The sequence below is a fragment of the Dipodomys ordii genome, unplaced genomic scaffold (assembly GCF_000151885.1).
Source record: "Dipodomys ordii isolate 6190 unplaced genomic scaffold, Dord_2.0 Scaffold11, whole genome shotgun sequence".
In the NCBI taxonomy this organism is placed as follows: Eukaryota; Metazoa; Chordata; class Mammalia; order Rodentia; family Heteromyidae; genus Dipodomys; species Dipodomys ordii.
This window is the reverse complement of record NW_012267227.1, coordinates 15245366-15266318: the sequence shown is the minus strand read 5'-3', so window position 1 is coordinate 15266318 and position 20953 is coordinate 15245366. Positions and strand designations below refer to the sequence as shown.

General features: G+C 40.5%; 1 protein-coding gene and 1 pseudogene across 2 annotated transcripts in view; one reads left to right on the top strand and one right to left on the bottom strand.

Moving 5' to 3' along the window:
• The window catches only part of Frmd5 (FERM domain containing 5), a 232723-nt gene that overhangs the window by 198423 nt on the left and 13347 nt on the right, over positions 1–20953 (bottom strand). The gene's annotated exons all lie outside the window — the stretch shown is intronic.
• On the top strand, positions 19065–19912 carry LOC105980909 (annotated as a pseudogene).

Here is a 20953-nt window from a genome sequence, read left to right as displayed (position 1 = left end):
CAGTGGTAGAGTGCTTGCCTTGCATACATGAGGCCCTGAGTTCAATTCCTCAGCACCACATAAGCAGAAAAAGCCAGAAGTGGCATTGTGGCTCAAGTGGTAGAGGGCTAGCCTTGAGCTGAGAGACAGTGCTCAAACCCCCATGACTAACCAAACAGAAGGAAGTTTATGCTAAAAGTATAAAAGAATATCGATTTAAACACACACACAAACAACATTTAAGCCAGTTGCCAATGGCTCATGCCTGTAATACTAGCTATTCAGGAGGCTGAGATCTGAGGATCACAGTTCTTCCCAGCTTGGGAAGAAAACTCACCATGAGACGCTTATCTCCAATTAACCACTCAAAAACCAGAAGTGGCGCTGTGACTCAAGTGTTAGAGCACTGGCCTTGAGCACAAGGAGGCTCAAGGGCAGTGCCCAGGCCCTGAGTTCAAACCCTACAACTGGCAACAACAACAATAACAAAAAACCTTTAAGCCAGGCAATGGTGGCTCATGCCTGCAATCGTAACTACTCAGGAAGCTAAAATCAAAGCTAGCCTGAACACAAGAATCCATGGGACTCTTATCTCCAATTAAACACCAAGAAGACAGAAGTAAAGCTGTGACTCAAAGTGGTAGAGTGCTAGCCTTGAGCACAAAAGCTCAGGGACAGCACCTGGGCCCTGAGTTCAAGCCCCAGAACAGGCAAAAAAAGAAAGAAAGAAAGAAGACATTTGAACAATTCTAAATAACTACAGTGACTTAAAGGTTCTAAGTAAATCACACTGAAACAGAAATTTCTAAGTGTGAAGTATGAAAAGTAAGTCATTTATATCATAAATTATAAATCCAAAATACCACCAGCTCCACAATATGCAAATGTACAATCTAATTTTTGCTTAAAATATTCTCAGCTCTTTTCTTCATTAGCCCCCAAATAGGAAAGAAAATGAAAGCATACAATTTCAAGATGTTGAAATCAGAAGTTCAGAATGGGGGTGGGGGGGGGGGGGGGGGAGAGAGAAACAAAATCCTGGATTCAATCAGATAAGTATGACTCATGTGTCAGTTGCAAATTTCTGGTTTCCAACCTTTGAGAAAAGAAACCTCAAGGACCCTTCAAATTATGTTCAAGTCATATGCCTGATTAGACAACTGAATTGCTTTCCTGGACTACATTTTCCCCTCCATTCAGACCTCTTCTCTTGCTGCCACAAATATGCTTGCTCAGTGTAAATGAAGTAATGAAGGGTGACCTTTCCAGCGGAGCAGCTGGCTGAACTGGATTTTAAGTAGTATGCTTAGGATTTCATTTCCCTTGATTTAGGCAGAAGAAGTTTATACATAAAAGCTCATGAATTACAGGTCCACATACCTACTGGCCTCTGGGCAGCCCTTTTGACAAATTCAGCATCTCATCCCAGGATGAGAATAACCATCGAGGCCACATTGGACAACTACTGGGAAATGTTAGAGGCTCTAAAACAGACTTTGTGGCAGCTTGTCTTTTAGAGAATTGTTCCCTTTTATTTTCCTGTTTGAAGAAAAGAGAGGGAGGGGAGAAAGGAAAGAGGTCAGGAGGGGAAAGAAATGACCGTGCCTAGTTCCTTGACTCATTCCAGTGACTTCACTGATGTATTGTCCACTAGCAAAAAAATAATAAGACTTCCATTTCCTTCTGTTTTTGTACCTCATAACCTGACAAATAAAGCAGTCTTGGAAACTGGCCATTCTGGATATTTAAACCGCATATTCTTTCAGCCATTTCATAAAATTTTTATTCTCCCTAATCCTCTGACTCGACCTATCACTCACTAAAATTATAAACACAGGGGATTATGTGCAAATTATACACCCAAAGCAGCCTGTAAAAACAAATTTCCATGAATATCTAATGGAAGAAGGAAAGAGCCTACATTTATGGAATTTCTTCAGACCTACCTGTTTTTCATTCTATGCTAGCATGTGAGCAAGTGCTAATTTGCATAGCTGATAGGAAGCTGAGGTCAACAGCAGGCATGGAGCTAGAAGCTAAGGATGAAGAGATAAAAGATGCAGTCCGATTCTTCATTCACTAACCTCAAAGTCCAAAGGAACAGAAAGCCACAGAAACCTCTAATCAAGATATTTTGGAAAAGCTGATCTGCGACTATACCTGAGGGAATAAAACAAAACAACAACAAAATAAAAATCAAACCTGACACCTACCTGGTCTGAAAAGATTAGGAAAAGGAAAAGCTTCCAAAATATGTGGCTCTAAACCAAGTCTGAAGAGAGCTTTAGGAAAAACAGGAGTGAAGTGATAAGACATTCCATTCAGAGGAAGCAGCGCGTCAAAGACCTCAATGTTCTATTTGGAATGATGAAAGTGTTCTGGAAGCAGTGGTAATAGTTATACAACACTGTGATGTTACTGAATTGTACACTTAAAAGGGTAAGCTTGGTATTACACATATCTTAACACATGTGCTCAGATTGTCTGGGAGGGCAAGGCAGTCATATTAGGTTATCTGTGGGGAAGACTGAATGGAAGGAGAAAGGACTGAGATGCATCAGGGCTAGATGACAAAAGGTTTTGTATTCTGTGCGAAGGGAGTATGGATGGTGCAGAAATGACTAGTAGAGTATTATTACAGACTAGAAATGAGTATTATTACAGACAGAAATGACTAGTAGAGTATTATTACAGACTAGAAATGAAGCTTTCAGTGAGACTCAAGGGAAGCAGCATCTATCAACAAGGGTAAGCCAAACACAGCTGATGGGTTCTGGTGACCACTGGTGGGTAAGTTTACAGTCTGTAAGAGTCTGAAAGGTTGGGGGATGGGGACCTGAGAGAGTACATACATTATTATCACTGGGAGAATGTACATGGGACCTGTTTTATTCTTCCAGGCTACTAAAGCCAACAGCTTACCAGTTAATAAAACATGTTGGCAAAAGGGAAACCATGTTATTCATACTGTTTGCAGACTGCTCTTTTACACTTAACAGTATGGTGAACATCTTCTGTGTCATAATATTCTTCTAGAACTTCAGATTTAAAGCTCAAAAGCATCTGACTTTTTGCAACCAATCACTGATTGTTGGACAATTGGCTTAAGCTTTTAAAGCTATTTTTAAACATCAAGCCCATCATCACCAAGTGACACATCTTTATGGCGACATTTAGAGACAACTAAGTAGTTCATTTGAAGATTCCCTGTCATAAAACACACTCTGTATTTTTTTTATGACATGTGTAATGCTATGTGACCAGTTAAAAGAATTACAGCAACTTCCTGGCCCCGATTTTATAAGAAGAAAATAAATTACTCACTTGTTTGGAATATATTAATTTTATCAAGCCAAGCATACCACACAACATGATAGAAGAGGCAGGCAATTCTCTAAATGGTACTCTGATGGCATAAAAGATTAAGTGCATGTCGTGTAAGTGAGCAGCCATGTGCTCTCTATCAGCAAGCTCAAGTATACTGTTTTATATCCCATGGCTGCTTACTGGCCTCTCCTTGTGTCAACAATAAATATAGCCAAAAGGAATCTCTACCTATGTTCATGCTATTCCTTCTACCCACAATGCTCCTCAGCTACCCCAATTTCTGTGTCCAGTCAAGCTCCTTCTCACCATTCAGGAAAATGAAAAGTTCAGTTTTACTTACTAAAAAGACCTCTTCCCCACCACAATTATCCTGGGCCAATTATCCAGCCTCTTTCTCTACTCTCCCCTCTCTTTTTTTCCCATCCCTCCCAATCCCACATCCCAAATCCCACACCATCCCTTCTCCCTTCCCACTCCTTTCCTCCCTCCCTCCCTCCCTCCCTCTCCCTCTCCTCTCTCTCTCTCTCTCTCTCTCTCTCTCTCTCTCTCTCACACACACACACACACACACACACACACACACACACAATTTTAAACTTGATATTCACAAGCCTCTCAGATAAGAACCTTGTGCTGGGAATGTGGCTTAGTGGTAGAGTGCTTGCCTAACATGCATGAAGCCCGGGGTTCAATTCTTCAGTACCACATAAACAGAAAAGGTGGGAAGTGGCACTGTGGCCTCAAGTGGTAGAGTGCTAGCTTTGAGCAAAGGAAGCACAGAGACAGTGCCCAGGCCCTGAGTTCAAGCCCCAAGACTGGCAAAAAAAAAAAAAAAGAACCTTGTCTTTTGCTTTAATACCCTTCCTTACTCTTAAGGCCTGGAGGTTGAAATGATTGCTACAAAGGAACATTGTGATTCAGAGTGCTACCAAGTTTCATCTACCTATCAATACTCCTCACTATTTTCTAATGAGCCAAATGAGCAGCATATATAACGATGAAGGTTATGTACAGCTTTCTAATTAAAACACACAATAATCTGACACATATTCAATGTGTAACCCTCAATGTGATGCCTAATAATTAAATAACCAATTTGTATATATTACAATCAATGGTATGGCATATGGTTACCAACTTCCTCCATCAGAGATGGGCCCCAGCTCATCTACCTCTGTCTGCGCCTATCTACCTGCTAAACGTTCTAAAACAGCCCTTTACTCCACCATACCTTTCCTTCCTTCCACAAACTCTTCACTGAAATTATTTTCATAGGAAATGGGGTTCAGCTGAGAGACTTCTTTCTCTACTTTTGTACTGAACTGTCTGTCACGTTTAAGAGCCTTATGTTCTGCCATTCCTTCCCCCAGATTTTTAGGTGGTGACACTTCCTTAAAGGATTATATGAAACCTAGACTTCCCTCCTTCCCATCCCTCTCCAAATGCCTACAAAAGCAAAAAATAAATAAAAAAAATTAAAACTTAACACAGCAGGTTGAGAACTAGGAAAGACAAAATAATTCATTGAGGTTAACAAACCTCCTCCTCTTGCTACCAAAAAAAGTAAATAAACGAAGCAGTATGGGAATGCTGATGATACAAACAAGTTAACACCGAATCATACGAAGGGAAGAGTTTTCAGGGAAAGTGAAGGAGAAGAGTAAAGTCAGACATGCCTGTGAGTTGTAGAACTGCTTGATGGGGTAGCAAGAAAGCTGGCTACAAAACAGGGGATCTCACAGAAGGGAAGCAAACTGGGCAATGCCCAAAGCCCAACTTCAATTTTCTACCTGGAGACATCCAAGCAGCTCACTTTCCTTCCCTCCCTCTGAAAGCCACACAGCAGCAGCTGTGTGAAGAGATCATTTAAACTCCTGTTGGTCTCAACTGTTGCATGCTGATTTACTTCTCAAAGATATCTTGAATCATGTGCACATTTATTACCCTAAAAACAGGGAAAACAGGCTGGAAGCATGGCTTAAGTTGTAGTGCCCTTACTAGGCAAGCACAGGGTGCCAATTTCAAGCCTCAATATTACCAAAAAATAAAATAAATGGGAATTATACCACATGCTTATAGACAGAGAAGCAGACAAGTGTACAAGAACATACTAACATTTCTTGACTAGTCCAGGAGATGCACTTAAAATTACAGCCTGAAGTTCTTTTCTCTACATGGTGATAGAGGTATTTCAGATTAATATTAAATGCTGAAACAGCCACACACCAGTGTCTTCCATCTGTAACCCTAGCTACTCAGAAGGCTGAGATCTGAGGATTGTGGTTTGAAGCTAGCCTGGGCAGAAAAGTCCTCATGAGACTCATCTCCAATTAACCACTCTAAAACCAGGAGTGGAGCTGTGGTTCAAAGTGATACAGTGCTAGCCTTGAGAAAAAGAGCTCAAGAGACAGTGCCTAGGCCCTGAGTTCAAGTCCCATAATCACCATCAACAACAAAAAAGCTGGAACACAAATGGTCACAGTAGAATTAAAATGATACCAATGTCCGACAAGATATGAGTGAATTAAAAAAATGTAAGCTGGGTGCCTGTAATCCTAGCTACTCAGGAGGCTGAGATCTGAGGATCGAGGTTCAAAGCCAGCCTGGGCAAAAAAGTCTGCAAGACTCTTATCTCCAAGTAACCACCAGAAAACCGGAAGTGTCATGTCACTGTGGCTCAAGTGGTAGCCTGCTAGCCTTGAGCTGAAGAGCTAGGGACACTGCCCAGGCCTGGAGTTTTCAAGCCCCATGACCAACAAAAACAAAAAAAATGTGGTATATCCATACAATGGAATATCACTTGGCAATAAAAAGAAATTGACTCAGGAGGCTGAGGCAGGAAGATCACTATTTCCAAGCCAAAACAAACAAACAAACCCCTATACAGAGATTGTCTCCAAAATAAATTGATGAAATTGGAAGGGAGCATAGGAATGGGAATGCAGTTAATGTCACGATTATTCAATTAAAATTGTTAAATACTAAAGTTACCAAATTTTACTGCATTAATAAAGAACTGTTGATACATGTTACAATATGAGTGAACTTTTTGAAAGTACTAAGTTCAAGATCAAAGCCAGAACAAAAAGAACATATTCTATGATTCTACTTATATGAAATGTTCTAATTCATACAAAGAGATTAGTAATTGCTAGGAGCTAGAAGTAGAAGAAAATAGGCGTCGCTGCTAATTGGGTTAGACTTTTTTTTTTTTGCCAGTCCTGGGGCTTGAACTCAAGGCCTGGACACTGTCCCTGAACTGCTTTTGCTCAAGGCTAGCACTCTACCACTTGAGCCACAGTGCCATGTCTGGCTTTTTCTGTGTATGTGGTGCTGAGGAATCAAACCCAGGGCTTTAATGCATGCTAGGCAAGCACTCTACCACTGAGTCACATTCCCAGCCTGATTTTTTTTTTGAGGTTGGGAAAATATTTTTAAACTGGAGTGGTAATAGCTGAATAACTCTGAATGTCCCAAAAGCCAATGAACTATACATTTTATTTCCTTTTTCTTCTTAACACTTGTAGGTGTTGACTTAAGGAACTCATACCAACACAGCTTACTTGCCCAGCTGGCACTCTACCACTTGAGCCATACCTCTAGCCTGGCATTTTGCTGGGTAACTGGAGAGGGAATCTCTTGGAGTTTTCTTCCTTAGCTGGCTTTGAACTGCAATCTTCCAGATATTAGAGCCTTCTAAAATAGCTAAGATTAAATGTATGAGCCACCAATGCCTGGCTCCTTTATTTATTTGCCTTTATAGTTATGTTACTCACCTAACACTCAAGTTCTCTCTGCTAGCTTTCTTTCATCCTCTTTTGCCAATTTTGGATTTCTGTGATTTCCTCTAAACCATGTTTTTTTCCCTGCCTCAGGCTAAAAAATGTATTCTTTTCTTTGTCTTATGACTTGTATGAACCTCTCCAACTCCCCATATTTAAAGCTTCTACTATATCTTGACTCTCTCAGGACTTTAGGAAAGGTTTAAACATGCTCATAGCACTTCTTGAAGATGGTCAACGGGCTAGTATAGTAGCCTGTCACACTTCAAGAGCAGGAACAAGATGTGTCTGCCAGTACCCCACGACTACTGTCTGGCACAGAATGGTTAGGCACTTAAGAAGTACTTTTTGAATGATTGAATTAATAATGATGCACTTCTTTTAGCCTTACTGATTCATTATTTCATTTCTTTTGATCACTTTATATCAAATTACTCTACCACTCATATCAATTTGATAACGGTTCTAGAGCTCAATTAATTGTTCATCATTTCCATAAGATTATCAACAGCTGAGCTGCTGAGAATCTGGCTTCAGTACATATAGATATTCCACCATTTGATACATTGGTAACTAAACCTATATGAAGAGAAAATGCCCAAATATTCATTCTTCATGAGCTGTGAAAGAAAAGAAAGTGATCAACCAGTAATAACTTCTGTAGGGTCTCAAGCCAGGGTAAGAAGCCAGTGGCTATCTGCCTCCCTCCCTTTTCTCTGCTGTGTGAAGATTTTTAACGAGGCTTTTTCTCTCACTCTCACTGCCGGTAAAGATGCATTGCTGATTACAGCCCTGAGTGTAGCCTAGTCAAGTGCCTCCACTTCATTCTACATGAGCCACATTAAATGTTGGTAGACATCATCATCTGTCCTTAACCCCACTTTTTCTGTCTCTGCCTTTCTTTTGGCAAGATGGTGTCCTTCAAACCTAAGCTCCATTTCAGGTTGCTTCTCAAAAGCCCTCCCCACCCCCCACCCCAATTAGTCTTTGGGAGCAAAATAAATGGAAGAGACAGATTATCAAGAGGCTTCCTTACATTCTGTTCCCACTAGAACTTTCCAGCTCTTGTCTACACACACACACACACACACACACACACACACACACACACACACACACAGAAGCAAGCCTTATTTTAATGTTTTTAAATCCCTTCTGAACATCTAAGAATAATTATGCTCTTAGATTTTATATTTATTCCATCTGTCCTAGCTTTTTTACCACCAATTCCCTCCCAGGTGCAGAGGTCAATGCACTGGATCTCTCTTCTGCCAGGATAATATAATTAAATAAGCACTATTGCACCCTAACACTTACCCGCAGCTACAGGCCTCCTCTACTCCCTGTGCTTCCTTTCTCCCTGTTGTTCTCTTTGAATGCTGCTCCTCCTCCTTGCTCTCTACTTCACACAGTGAAATTTTGGTCTCTCTTGTGCTCACAAGCAAGCACTGGCCACGGAGAATTCACATGAAAGACGCATATGCCCTAGATGAGCCACCTGCAATTTTATTCTGTAGAAGCTGGTAAATATAAAATTTCTGCACTTAATAAAACACTTGCTTCTGGCTTTTGTACTGCACTGGATTTGCTCTCTTCACCTCCCCGCCCCCCTTTATGGCTTCTTCAAAGACTTTGATCACCTTCTGTTCTCACTTTGCAGGTAACCCTTCAGGGCAGGATATGCTCTCTGCCATCTATCAGGAAAATATAAAATGGCCCTCTAGATTCCTCCAAAACTCCTATAAGGTTTCCTTTAACCAAATAATTCTTTTGGAATTGGAATCCCCAAAACACTCTGAGAATAAAAGTTTTGTGTGTGTGTTCTGTCTGTCTGCCTACTGTCTGTGTCTGTCTCTTGGGGACAATAAGATCACCAGGTAGAAAAAAAAGGCAAGTGGAGAAAAGTAAAATTCCTTTTAAAAAAAAAAGAGTTGAAAGAAGAGAAAGGGCTAGGTGTGCACACCTGTAATATTAGTTACTTGGAAGGCAGAGGTGGGGAGAACCATAGTTTAAGGCCACTCCAGGCAAAAAAGTTAGCAAGACCTCATCTCAATCAATAACTATGTATGGTGGTATATGCATGTGATCCCACCTACACAGGAGACTATTATAAGCATGAAGATTACAGTCTGAAGTCTGTCCTAGACTAAAATTAGAACCCCTATCCAAAAAATATCTAACGTAGTAAGAGTTGGGGTGGGGCATGGCTCAAGTAGAAGAATGCCTGTCTCACAAGCTTGACACCTGGAGTTCAAATCCTAATACTGTCAAAATCTATCCCCCAGAAATGGATGGAACTAGAACAAATCATGTTGAGCGAGATAACCCAGGATCAGAGAGACAAATGGCACATGGTCTCCCTGATACACAGATGTTAAATTCAAAATGCAAGGAGATATGACAAAGTAAACAGGCCTCAAGAAACAAAGGACCGGGCTGGGAAGGTGGCTCAGTGGTAGAGTGCTTGCCTTGCATGCATGAGGCCCTGGGTTCGATTCCTTAGCACCACATAAGCAGAAAAAGCTGGAAGTGGTGCTGTGGCTCAAGTGGTAGAATGCTCGCCTTGAGCTGAAGAGCTGAGGGACAGTGCCCAGGCCCAGAGTTCAGGCACCATGACTGGCAAAAAAAAAAAGAAAAAGAAACAAAGGACCTCTTCTTAATTTGTCATATCATTTTTAGATGACTCCATGTTCTTGACCTCACTTATGGTATATACATGTACATCTGAGGGAAGCTAGGAGGAAGGTACAGAATCAGAGGGAAACAGGTGGGAAAAATACAACAGAGGGGCCCATCAGCTGCACTGGACACTGATGAAAGTGAACTAAGCAACTCAAGGGCAGCGATGGGAGGGAGGGAATGAGAGAGAAAGCAGGAACAGCTGACACTAAGCAAAAGGAAAGAAATGTACATATCACCCAATTCGGAAAAAATAGCTGAAGTGGCAAGTTTGGAGAGTCCATAAGCTTTATAGACCATGATAATGACAATGCTCCTCATGAAGGTTAAAATGTGTTTGTGACTTGAACTAAGTATCACTATCCTACAATACTGTGAAATTTGTGAGATTTATGTAATCACTTAATCTCAATAAAGAAAGAAAAAAATCTATCCCCCAGGAAAAGGAGAGAAAAGGACCTCGGAAAGCTGCACGGTGAGCACATCTCTTCCCAAGGGGAGCACAAGGTCATCCCAGAACCTGGAGGGTTAGAGTCCACAGAGGTCTTCTTAACAGCATGTTTCTGGGGATCCTTCATTCACCACCACTCATCAAGATGTGCATGCTTCCACATGACAGTAACAAAATGCAAATGTAGTGGCTATTTATACATAATTTCTGAGAATCTCAAACTCACTGAATATAATTTTTTAAATATGGTAGCGATAGCTATTTCCATATTTAGATATAGTACCACCAAACTTCTTTCCCATGTTAAAAAAAAATGCTGTCATTATGACAACATTCAGGTACAGAAAATTACCGTCAATGTAATGTTTTCTAAACATTCAGGGACAGAACATATTATTCAGCCTTTGTGTATTGCCTTCAGGAATATAAAGTGTATCTTCTTTTTTTTTGTTGTTGCTGTTGTTTTAGGGTGTTTGTTGTTGTTATTGTTGCTGTGTGTTAGGGATTGAACCCAGGGCCTTTTGCATGCTAGACAAGCAGTCTATACTGAAATACATTCTAGCCCTTTTTGTTTTTTTGGTTGTTTTTTTTTTTTTTAAGTTACTTTTAGACCAGGTCTTTCTAAGTTCCAGATTGGCCTCAAACCTTCTGCCTTTCCTTCCAAGTAGCTGAGATTATAGGTGTATGTCACCATGCTGGACCCTTCTGATTTTTATGTATTACTTTTTATTTATTTTATTTTTTATTTTCTGCTGGTCCTGGGGCTCAAACTCAGGGTCTGGGCTCTATCCCAAGGCCTCTGTGCTCAAGGCTAGTGCTCTACCACTTGAGCCACAGTGCCCCTTCTGGCTTTTTCTGCTTATGTGGTACTCAGGAATTGAACCTAGGGCTTCATGCATGCTAGGCAAGCATTCTACCACTAAGCCAAATCCCCAGCTCTGCGTATTACTTTTTAAGATGTTCTTCTCAACTATAGACTTCTCTCTGGCTACTTTTTCTTCTTTCTTCAACAAACTGGTTGCTCATTTCAAATAATTTATGTTCTCAGGTACCTGTTTTTCAAGAAATGCAAACTTTCTTTTCCCTAAGATTTTGCGTGCGTGCGTGCGTGTGTGTGTGTGTGTGTGTGTGTGTGTGTGTGTGTGTGTGTCACGGGGCTTGAACTCTGGGCCTGGGCACTGTCCCTGATCTCTTCAGGTCAAGGCTAGTACTCTACCACTTGAGCCACTTCTGGTTTTCTAGTTGTTTAATGGAGATAATAGTCTCATGGCATTTCCTACCCAGGCTGGCTTTGAACTGTGTTCCTCAGATCTCAGCCTCCTGAGTAGCTAGGATTACAGGTGTGCAACAGAAGTGTCCGGCTTCCCTAAGACTTCTTCTACTGTGTAGAGTTGTGACTCCTACCTGTACTTATGATTACTCTTCTAAGCCCCCAGAGCATCCCCAGGCCTCTTGCAGACAAGTCAATGAGTCTATGATAATCTTGCCAGGCACTTTTCTTTTTGACTCACAATAGTTGTTCATTTATATTATAATTTATGTGGTACAGGGTGATATTCTGATGCATATATTCTTTATACAATGACCCAATCAGGGCAACAGGCAGATTCATCACCTTAACATTTAGCATTTCTTTGTGGTGAGAACATTCAGTATTTCATATAATGTATGCATTCCAAAAATGTAACTTGTTTTCTCTGCTCTTCCAAAAGCATCTGATAACATGAAAACTCTAAGGTAAGAATCTCAGACTTTCAGCTCTCAGCCTCCTGATTAGCTAGGATTACAGGGATGAGCCACTTTCCATGTATGCATGGAAAGCATACATTTATAAGTCAAGGTATTATTTCACCCTAGAAATGAGTGATTGAAGTATACATCAAATTTTGAATTCCAGTAAGTAAAAATCCCAACAAGCACAGACACCCCATCCTTGGCTCTGTTGTCCCTCCCCTCCATAAGGACAAGGAACCTTGATATTAGAATCATTGTTGGAGAGAGAACTCCTTACCTGAATGTATGTGGCTTTTAACAGCATTGATCACACTATATCTGTGTGTGTGTGTGTGTGTCATCTGTGTGTGTGTGTGTGTACGTGTGTGTACATGTGCGCACAGGCCAGTACTGCAACTTGAACTCCTAGCCTCATGCTCTCACCTTTTTTTTCCTTTAACTTTTTGCTTGTTAGCAAATGAAGATACATCTCATAGATTTGTCTGCCAGGCTGGCTTCAAACTTTGATCCTCTGATCTCAGCCTCCTAAGTACCTTATAATAGGTGTGATGGGGCTGGGAAGGTGGCTCAGTGGTAGAACGCTTGCCTTGCATGCCTGAGGCCCTGGGCTCGATTCCTCAGCACCACATAAGCAAAAAGAAAAAAGCCGGAAGTGGCGCTGTGGCTCAAATGATAGAGCGCTAGCCTTGAGCTGAAGAGCTGAGGGACAGCGCCCAGGCCCAGAGTTCAGGGACCATGACCGGACCCAAAAAAAAATGAGACAGACTGTAATTATTTTTTACGATGTTGCTCCAAATGATGAAGGCAGATTAAAAGAAAAACAATTAAGGGCTGGGATGTAGTTCAATGGCAAAGCGCTTGCCTAGCAAGTGCAACGTCCTGAGTTTGATCCCCAGTACCAAAAAAATAAAAGACAAAAAAATACAGTTAAAAAAAAATAAACAAGTCTCCAAAGAATGAAACAATATTTTATGCTAGGTATGATTTTTCTCATAAAATACTCATTCATTTTAGTACACCTTAAAAAATAAAACTTTTTTTTTTACATTAACTTAAATAAAAGGAAGCTAACGAGACAGCAGCCACTCAAAGTGACTTTGAAAACCTTAGGTCCCAATTTTCCTTAACTTAACCAGGAGAAGGAAATAATTCTACCTGAGACAACCTTATCAGTTGCAGGGATCAGAAAATGGAGCTGTTCCTCTTTCACCAATGAGGAGAGAGCGGCTTCCAGAGTCTACAGTTACCAGAGATTCCCAGAGAGCTTCAACTCCATCTAAGACACAAGAGTCAGATCAACAAATGCAATCTCTTCTTGTCAGTACTAGTGGAGTTGAAACATATGACCTGGCCATTGGACCCACAAAGTGTGTTGTGATAAGGTGTCTTGAACTCTATTACACACCAACAAATGGATTTGGCCAAGGCAAAGTATATTAGGTTTCAAACATGTCTGAAGGAGCCAGAAAGGCCAAGAGAGGAGGCAGTAGTAAAACCTAGCAACCACAAAAAAGAGAAATCTGATGCCAAGGAAGGAAACTTACACACCACTTATAGGTTTAATACTCAAGGCAGGCTTGTTAAAATGCTAAATGTCTACACAAAACAAAACCCAACTCATCTTTTCCAGAGGGAGAAACTAATATAGATGCCTCTTCTTTTGGATGGAAACGAGAATGGGTCATTTATTAAGGACAAAGTTTTCTCAAATAACTACTGATATGAAGCAGAAGCCAAAAGAATACAGTCAAATACAAAGACAGAAAATCTATTTAAACACACACACACACAGATGCTGGGCATGGCAGCTCATGCCAGTAATCCTACCTACTTAGAAGGCTGAGATCAGGAGGATCAAATTTTGAGGCCATCCTGGGCAAAATGTGTTTGGGAGATCCCTGTCTTAACTAAAAAAGCAGGGGGCAGTTAATGGTCCAGGCCATTCCAGGCCAAGCATAAGGCCCTATCTGAAAAAGAGCTAAAGCAAAAAGGGTTGAAAGTGTGAAAGTGTGACGTGCCTAGCAAGCACAAGGCACTGAGTTCAAACCCCAGTACTGGAAAGAAAATCAAAACTGGGGAGGGAAGGGATAGTGGGACAATAACAAGGGAAATGGTAACAATGATCAACAAATAATGTACTCATTGCCTTATTCATGTAACTATAACTATATAGCACCTTTACAATAAAAGGAAAGAAAAAGAAAATCAAAATTGTCACAATTCCAAAGTTTTTTTTTTGTCAGTCATGGGGCCTAAACTCTGGGCCTGGGCTCTGTCCCTCAGCTCTTTGGCTCAAGGCTAGTGCTTTACTACTTGAGCCAAGCACCACTTCTGGCTTTTTCTGCCTATGTGGTGCTGAGGAATCGAACCCAGGGCCTCATGCATACAAGGCAAGCACTCTACCACTGAGCCACTTTCCCAGCTTCTAAAGATTTTTATTAAGAATAAAATTATAGGCCAAACACAATGGCTCAAGATTGTAATCTAGGGCTGGGAAGGTGGCTCAGTGGTAGAGTGCTTGCCTTGCATGCATGAGGCCCTGGATTCGATTCCTCAGCACCACATAAGCAAAAAGTAAAAAAAAAAAAACAAAAACCAGAAGTGGCGCTGTGGCTCAGGTGGTAGAGCACTAGCTTTGAGCTGAAGAGCTGAGGGACAGCGCCCAGGCCCAGAGGTCAGGCCCCATGACCGGATCCAGAAAAAAAAAAAAAGATTGTAATCTAAGCTATTCAGGAGGTGGAGATCAGGAGGACTATGGTTCAAGGCCAGTTCAGGTAAAAAGTTAGCAAAATCTCATCTCCACCAATAAACCAGGTATAGTAGCATCTCAGCTAGGTAGGAGTGGATGTGTAGGGACAGTCTGAAGATAGCTCAGAGCAAAAATGCAAGGTCCTATGTGAAAAATAACAAAACAAACAAAAAAACCTGCAGGTGTGGCACAAAGTGGTTGATCACCTATGGTTAGAAAGTGCGAGGCCCTGAATTCAAACCCTAATACCATCAGCACACACACATACCCAAAAGGAATAAGACTGTAAAACTATAGTTCAACAATAGATTGGCAAAATGTTTTCATAGATATTTTCTTTTTTTTCCTGTCTTATTCTCTTATAACTCTGGGAAGTAGACTAGATACATCACCATCTCTTTCAGCTATTTGGAAAACACACCAAAAAGAAGTTAACAAAGTGACTCATTCAAGGCCACATAGGTACCACAAAGCAAAGCCAAGACCTGACTGCAAGTTTTCTCAGTACAAGTATAATGTTCCTTTCGTGGTACCATTATTAAATGGTATTCGAAGACAATTCTGGTCTATCTAGCCACATTGCACTTACTCATCAATCCCAAAATTGTTGACACAGAACTGCTTTCACACTCTGGAAATTTTTAAGAGAAATATCAATAAAGGAAGACTTTCAGAACTGAATCTTCCTTACAGAAAACAAAAACAAAACCGTATTGTAACCATTCTAATTGCATCTCATGATTTTTTCATTTTTTTTATTTTTATTTTTTGCCCGTCCTGGGCTTGAACTCAGGGTCTGGGCACTGTCCCTGAGCTGCTTTTGCTCAAGGCTCTAGCACTTTATCACTTGAGCCACAATGCCACTTCTGGCTTTTTCTCTTTATGTGGTATTGAGGAATCGAGCCCAGGGCTTCATGCATGCTAGGCAAGCACTTTACCACTAAGCCACATTCCCAGCTCTAATGAATTCAATTTTATCCTTTTCACATTGATGAGCTTATGTGACTGTTTGTCAAAACTGATAATAAAACATAACGTCTGCTTCCCCATGACAAATCCCTGCTTGTTCCCTCACCTTCTTCCATAATGTGTTGTCATTTATAATCGCTGACGGTTGAACTACATTTCCTACCTGACATAGAAACCAGGCACGAGAGTTTAGAAGGCTCTGAACTAGAAACTGATTTTCTAAAGAAAAGATAATCCTAACTCTCACTTCTATGAGCTACCCCATGGAAAATTTCTCATTATTGAAGACTTATTTTTAAATAAGTTTAAAATGGGTTAAAAAAAAAACTTTCAACCAGTAGACTTTTCATACTATTTCTCCCTTAATCTAACAACACTAGAATTTGAAACTTGTTACTGTTGATTAAGGGGTACTGAATATATGAGCCGAGTCTATTGCAGATGAAATATAGGCTGCTGGGTAAGGCAATTTACTTCTCCACATCTCCATCTCTCTTTCTCTTGTGTGATGCTCTAGGGATCAAAGCTAGGGCCTCACACATGCCAGGCAAGCACCCTCATACTGAGCTGTATCCTTATCCTCTAAAATCATATGAAAATGCAACAGACCAAGAAAATAGCTAAAATAAAATAATCTTGAAAAAGGACCAAGTTGATAGACTCACACTTTCTGATTTCAAAACTTCTTGCAAAGCTAAATTAACTAAAAACTATTACTACAATAAGGGTAGATAGATCAATGGGACAAAATTAAGAGTCCACAAATAAAACCTATACATGTATGATCAATAATCTTCAACAAAATGCATCAACACAATTCAACAGGGGAAAGAATCATTTTGTTAGCTAATAATGCCAGATGACTGAATATCTATATGTTCAAGTATAGCTTTGGACCAGTATTTCACACATAAAAATTGACTAAAAGTGATTCATACACCTTAATGCAAGATTTAATACTCTAAAACTCTTAGAAAAAAAAGTACATGTATAAATCTTGGCATGGAATTAGACAAGGATTTCTTAGCTATGACACCAAAAGCAAAAGCAATTAAAAAAAAAAAGATTAAGAGCCAGGCACAATGTTGCACACCTGACATCACAGCACGCAGGAGGTTGAAGCAAGAAGATCAGAAGGGGATAACAATGCTCAATAGAAAATGTACTTATTAAAAAAAATGTACTTATTGCTTTACTCATGTAACTATAACCCCTCTGTACAGTACCTTTACAATAAAAAAAAATTAAAATTAAAGAAGGAAGATCAGGAGTTCAGGATCAACCCAGGCTACACTGCCAGATTCCATCTCAATAATAATGATAGTAATAATAATAGTAATAGTAATAATATCGACAATAATAAAACAGGTTGACTAATAAGCTTAAATTCAATAAAATTAAATAAAGCTTTTTTCAAGTGAAAAGTTGTTGTGATAGGGTCTCACTATTTTGCCAGGCTGGCTTGAAATCACAATCCTCCGGTCTAAACTGCTCTAGTGCTGGGACGACAAATGTATGCTATTACATCCAGCAAATGAAACCTGTTTTGCTTCAAAAAGATAAAATTAAGAAAATAAAAAAATAATCTGGAGAAAATATATTCATTTCTCTTTCTGTTAAGTGTATTATATCTAGAATATATAAAGAACTCTTACAACTCAACTAAAGGACAAATAACCCAACCCTGGGGCTTGAACTCAGGGACTGAGTGCTGTCCCTGAGCTTTTGTGATCAAGGTTAGCTCTCTACCACTTGAATCACAGCTCCATTTCTTGCTTTTAGGTGTTTAACTAAAGATACGAGTCACATGGACTTTTGCGCCTAGGGTGGCTTTGAACCACCATCCTCAGATCTCAGCCTCCCAAACAGCTAGGATTATATGTGTGAGCCACCAATGCCTAGCTGGGCAAAAGGTTTTAATAGACATATCTCCTCAAAATTTTAGAAGAATGTCTAATAAGTACATAAAAAGAAGCTGAATATCTTCAGTCAAGCCACAAGGAGAGCCCAATACCAGTGCCTCAGGACTGTAATCCTAAGCTACTCAGAAGGCCCAGATCTAAGGATCATGCTTTGAAGTCAGACCTGACAGAAAAGTCCCCATTAACCATTCTCCAATTAACCATTCAAAAACCAGAAGTGGAGCTGTGGCTCAAAATGGTAGAGCACTAGCTTCAAGCAAAAGAGCTCAGGTACAGCACCACAGGCTCTAAACTCAAGCCCCACAACCACCAAAAACAAAAACCCACCATGAGATACTCCATCACACATTGGAATGGCTCCAATCAAAAAGACAACAGTGAGGACTGCTCTTTATGCAGGTGCTGTGAAAAACTGACAGTTCCTCAAAACATAAAACACAAGCAAAAAGCCGGGCGCTGGTGGCTCACGCCTGTATTCCTAGCTACTCAGGAGGCTGAGATCTGAGGATTGTGGTTCAAAGCCAGCCCGGGCAGGAGAGACCATGAGACTCCTATCTCCAATAAACCACCAGAAAACCGGAAGTGGCGCTGTAGCTCAAGTGGTAGAGCGCTCACCTTGAGCTGAAGAGCTGAGGGACAGCGCCCAGGCCCAGAGTTCAAGCCCCACGACAGACCAAAAAAAAAAAAAAAACACACCAGCAAAGCATTGTGGTATATGCCTGTAATTCCAACAACTCAAGAAACTGAGGCAGGAAGATGACAAGTTTGAGGCTGGCCTGAACTACATAGCAATATTCTGTCTCCACTTTTAGCAATGTAACCCAAGGAAAATAAAAACATTTCCACAGCTGGGCACTGGTTCACGACTGTAATTCCTAGCTACTCAAGACGCTAAGATCTGAGGATCACAGTTCAAACCCAGCCCCACCAGGAAAGTCTATTTCCAATTAGCCACCAGAAAACCAGAAGTGGTGCTATGGCTCAAAGTGATAGAGAGCTAGCTTTGAGCAAAAGAGCTCATGGACAGCACCCAGGCCCTGAGTCCAAGCCTCACAACTGACAAAAACAAAAAAAACTTCAACACAAAAACTTCATAAGGTTATGCACTATTATCTATAACAGTACATTATGGGAGCCATAACCTGCCCACACAGAGGGACAGGAATGTGTAAGCAGCAGAATGTTGGTGTGGTTTGGGGTCTGCAGGCCTCCTCACCTAATGCAGTAAGGCTCACACAGCAGTGGCTATTCTTGTTGATAGCACTGTAAACTCTTGTGATAACTAGCCAACACGAGCTTCAGCTGTGCAACCTACCACCTAAAGAAGAAGGGGAAAATGGCTTGTAATGAGTTTTCATGTATCAAGTCTGGAGGAACTTGCTGGAGTTTTGCAGAAAGAACTTTGCTGATGTTTAAGGTCTCTGTAATTGACTGTCCTGATTTGATTAAAGAACCATTTACCCTTCCCATAAATGGTGTATGATCTGAATAAGATCGCAAAAGAAATCAAGCTGCCAAAAGCTTTTATTCTTGGAGCAGGGGCCAGGCCCATTCCAAACTCCTGGGTTCAATTCTGAGTTTATGCCAGTTATACAAACAGAAAGTGAACACAATCCTCCTGTAAAAGGAAGTTACACTGAGCAGATTAACTTTGTAGATGGAGGGTGCCTACTAGAGAAATACAGTCAGAAATATCATGATTTTCGGCGGGGCGGGGGAGGATGGGAAGGGATGGGAAGGGGAAACAAAGGAGGAGGCTACAATACTTGATAAGAAATGTACTCATTATCTTGCCCATGTAATTGTAACCCCTCTGTACAGTATTTTCACAATAAAAAAAAATCATGGATTTTCGATGTGTATTACTGGTTAATCTTTTTGCCAGTGAGGGCCAACCTGTCAAGGTCATTGAAATAAAAGCCAAAAAAAGAACTGGACAACTTAACTTTGTGGCTTGTATGAGACAAGCTCTGGAACACCATTACGAAAACAAACCATAGGGATGAGAGGCACTTTCCTAGTTCAGAAGGGAATACATTATGCCTGCAGAATTTTTCTCCTGCCCACTGAACTCTGATGAACAGGTGAATGGCTTCATTTTTATGCGATGAAGGCTCCTCTGGTTTGTCTTCTAGTTTTGTCCCCAGAGACCCAGGGTTTGATTTGTAACTGGAACACACTCATTTTCATTAGTCATCATGGAGAAGGTGGACTTTATCATTATGACACTACCCCAGATGCTGTTGGTTATTTCCCACCTGCCCAGTTTCTCTACTAAATTGATATATCAAAAGAGTCCCATTCATTTGGTAGAGATTAAATCAGCTGATGCTGATTCATCAGCTTGTTAATTGATAGCAATATAAAATCCAGTAGAAGTTTTCTTTCTGCTAGAATCCTGTTTTAATAGTATTTGACATAGGTCACAGACTATGGTCTGTCTCAAAAAGTTTATTAGGAACAAAGATATGTAATTGAGGCTCATTTTATTGAATCAACATCATTTTTTTAATCTTCAATATCAGCAAAGTCTAGTTTTCGTTTATATCTCAACTATGAACATGAACAGGAATCATGGTAAATGGAATCATATACTCATTAATGATAATTATTCCTACTATCTAATAGAAACATGTCTGAGTAACATTTGAAATTTCAAACTAGTCTGACAACTAATAAGCAGATTATTTTAAAGCTTTAGGGGAAAAAAATCAATGTTTATGATATTGATTCTTGTTCAATCTTTGTACTAAATTTTAAAAATCCACTCTAGAAATCGGACTATAGGGCTGGGAAGGTGGCTTAGTGGTAGAGTGCTTGCCTTGCATACATGAGGCCCTGGGTTCAATTCCTCAGCACCAAATAAATAGAAAAAGCCAGAAGTGGTGCTGTGGCTCAAGTGGTAGAGCACTAGCCTTGAGCTGAAGAGCTGAGGGACAGTGCCCAGGCCCAGAGTTCAAGCCCCATGACTGACCAAAATTTTAAAAAAAAAACAAAAACAGACTATAGTTTTTTTTCATGGAACAAAGTGGGCAGTGGGGAGGCTGTCACTCTCTTCGGGAAGTTATACCATACTCAAAATTTGCCTTTCAAAAATATTAGCAACAGTTGGTTAATCATGATTCTTCCCTTACTGTGACTGTCAGTGAGAAGCAGTTTGTACCTCATTGGTTATTTGCAAGAAGGTAACAATACTTTTGCTCACACATGTGTACAATCAGCATATGTGAAGCCCCTCGGCAACGCCTTAGATACTAATTCAACAGTCTAGTGAGAAACAGACATGTGAATATTCCTCAAGGTCCCCCTAGGCTCTTCCCAGCAACACTGGGAGGGATTGCCCTAGAATAAGGAGGGCTGA